Raw genomic sequence first — 2890 nt, 5'->3', positions numbered from 1 at the left:
GTCCCAGGTTCGATTCCGGTCAAGGGCATGTACCTTGGTTGCGGGCATATCCCCAGTGGGGGGTGTGCAGGAGGCAGCTGATCGATGTTCCTCTCTCATCGATGTTTCTAACTCTCTATCTCTCTCCCTCTCTGTAAAAAATCAATAAAATATATTTTAAAAAAAAGAAATTGAGGAGACAAAGTAGGATGCGGGAAAGTTGCCATTGTAGACACAGTAATGCCTTAACTTTAGAGAGTATTCATGGTCAGAAGCATATATCTCAGTATTTTTCTTTCTTGGCCTTTATATGTTCATATCACAGTATTTTTAATGAGGAGCTATAACAAGCTTCTCCCCATTCTGTTCATTACTCTGGTGCTATTCAGAACTAAGAATTAAGCTAAAGAAAACTGAACTGAATTAGTCCAGCCCATCGCAACTATTAGTAAGTCCCAGGCGTATGTTTGGGGGATAATAGACTCTTGCCCTCTCATTTTGGACAAAGTGGCACGAGATTGCCGCTAACCTTTCATATATCAGACATAAAAGTCAGAAGAACAAGCCAGGCTCAATGCACTGGAGAGTAGACCTCAGTGACACAAGTTAGTACCATGCACTTAGAATTTTCTTCTCCTCCATCATCAGGCACTGGAAATTCTAATTGACTCTTATTGCCAAAGCTGAGACGCTGATTCTTAACTTTTGAAAGTTGCCTAATAGAATATCAGCTAAAACCTTTAGGACTCTGAAATCTAAGTCCAGTGCCACAATTAACTGACATAAATCTTGTAATCAATCATTTAGTATTTCCTCATTTCTAAAGTAGTCTTCATATAATTGCTAGGAAAACAAAAAATATTGAAAACTTTAATGCAAGGTATATTTTTTTAAAGAAGAGTAGAAGCATAACTGTGTTAAGATTGCCTCTAACATTTTCTAAACTTAACAAAGGGCATTTCAATGTATAAAACCATAAATATTTTTCTATTTTACTTATCTAAAATTCCCTAATTTCATTTGTTTTGGTGCTCTCCATCTTCCTTAAAGAGTCCCATACCTTCTGTTCTTATTTGTTTGTTTAGGAGTGTGTTGAAAGAAGATTCAGGAAAGATAAGGAAAAGAGAGTGGCAGATACACTACAGGAGGGTAAGAAGGAAAAATTATCTTCCTGCTGCCAATTCTGTTGCTGCTTTACTCCAAGAAAAGCTCAATGAATGAACAACAAGCACTAACTTACGTTAGGGACCAACCCGACATTGCTCATCAAACCTGATCATATTGAGCACATTCTTGAGAAATGTTTGTTTCAGACTCAGGAATCTCTGGTGCCCATAAAATAGTTCCATATCACTTGGAATGGCTTGCTAAGTGTTTTGAGGGAAAGACAATCTCAAGATAAATTTTATAGGGTGTCCTAAAAAAATGTATACTCACACTTTGAATAATTATTAAGGCAGTGTTTATTAAAATACATTTCATTTTCAAAATTGAGCTACCAGCTACTAAAGTGTATATACATTTTGGGAGGAGGAGGGATACCTTACCTTAATTTTCCATTCCCACTTTGGATTTTCCAGTTTCTTTGATGCTCTGCACCATAAAACTTTGCAAAAGTCAGAATTTTAAAAATAAATTGTAAGTTTATTTGAAAAATGAGTTGTTAAAAAATCTAGTTGGTTCTTATATTATCCTGAGAAGTAACTTATAGAGCCTGTGACCCTGGGCTCCAGAGTATTTACAAAAATAATTAATGCCATAACATATTTAGCAATAAAACATTGAAAAGAAATCTCAAATGTCTATCAATCAGTGACTTGTCAAATTAGGATATCTCCATACAATCAAAAGCTTACAGCTGTTAAAAATCATAATGAAGATTTATGTTCTTGGGGGTAGAAAAGATTACAAAACAGCGTGTATAATATATTTTTGTTAAAACCAAAAAAATTATAGATGTGTTTAGCTTTCTTTTCCTATTCCTATATTTTCTAACTTTAAAAAGTAAGTCTGTATTATATTCATTAGAAAGGGGCAGTGATGCTAATGTTCATTTTGAAAAATCTCACAGAAGAATTGAAAAGCAAAAAAGGAGTTAAATCAAAATTGTATCCCCAAAATGTATTTAAAAGCTCCATAAGAGGATATGACTAAAACAAGGAACATATTATCTCACTGACTACATTAACCCCTTCCCCAACAATTTTTTTGTTAAAAACGTTTCTTTTTCAGACTAATTTTTTTATTTTGGTTCTATATAGTATTTTTGATGCTGGTTATGAAAACAGTTTGTAACTCGTCTTCCTATAAACCATATTTTTTTACCATATTTTCTTAGTATACTCGTCGACGACTGAAAAAGAACATTTTGTGAAAACGAGTATACACGTTTCTGCCGGGGAAGGGGTTTAATGAAAAAAAATTAGAAGTTCTCCATTACTTGGTATATGTAAACCAATGCCATTATTCTGTTTGAAAGACATAAATATCCTCTGTAAGGAATGTTTATTAGAGTTCTCTGGAGAAATAACAGAATAATTGTCAGAAAATAATTACCAACTCTCTCATCCCTATTAGCCGAATCAATATGTGAGATATGGAGAATTTGAGGAAATAGTGGCATGTAGGTGTTCAGTATGCATTTAAGTAATTAATCGTTAAATCAGTCCATCATTTCTTAACCAGAAAGTGCTGTTACTGGGCCTTAGTGATATTTGGCAAATAATGAGTTTTCAGCAAAAATAGGTACTGATGCCCAGGCTTTACTAAACTTAAATGCTAAAAAAGAGGTATAGATCATTAAGTTATTCTAATAAATAAGAAGAATAAACTCTGAAACACAATATAAATAAAATAGAATGCCTCCTTTGTCCTTCACCCATGGATGACCCAAAGATTCATTGAGCATCTG

At 33.8% G+C, this 2890-nt stretch overlaps 1 protein-coding gene across 5 annotated transcripts in view; it reads left to right on the top strand.

The window, feature by feature from the left end:
* The window catches only part of MKKS (McKusick-Kaufman syndrome), a 23198-nt gene that overhangs the window by 6771 nt on the left and 13537 nt on the right, over positions 1-2890 (top strand). For 3 of the 5 annotated variants that reach the window (XM_006758092.2, XM_015560277.1, XM_006758094.2), the window contains exon 2: positions 1065-1128. The exons of the other annotated variants lie outside the window; for them this stretch is intronic. The gene's annotated coding sequence lies outside the window, so the exon portion shown is untranslated. The remainder of the gene's footprint in view (positions 1-1064; positions 1129-2890) is intronic. 5 annotated transcript variants of the gene reach the window in all.

This window comes from Myotis davidii, unplaced genomic scaffold, assembly GCF_000327345.1.
Source record: "Myotis davidii unplaced genomic scaffold, ASM32734v1 scaffold32, whole genome shotgun sequence".
Lineage (NCBI taxonomy): Eukaryota > Metazoa > Chordata > Mammalia > Chiroptera > Vespertilionidae > Myotis > Myotis davidii.
This window is presented reverse-complemented; position numbering and strand designations above follow the sequence as displayed.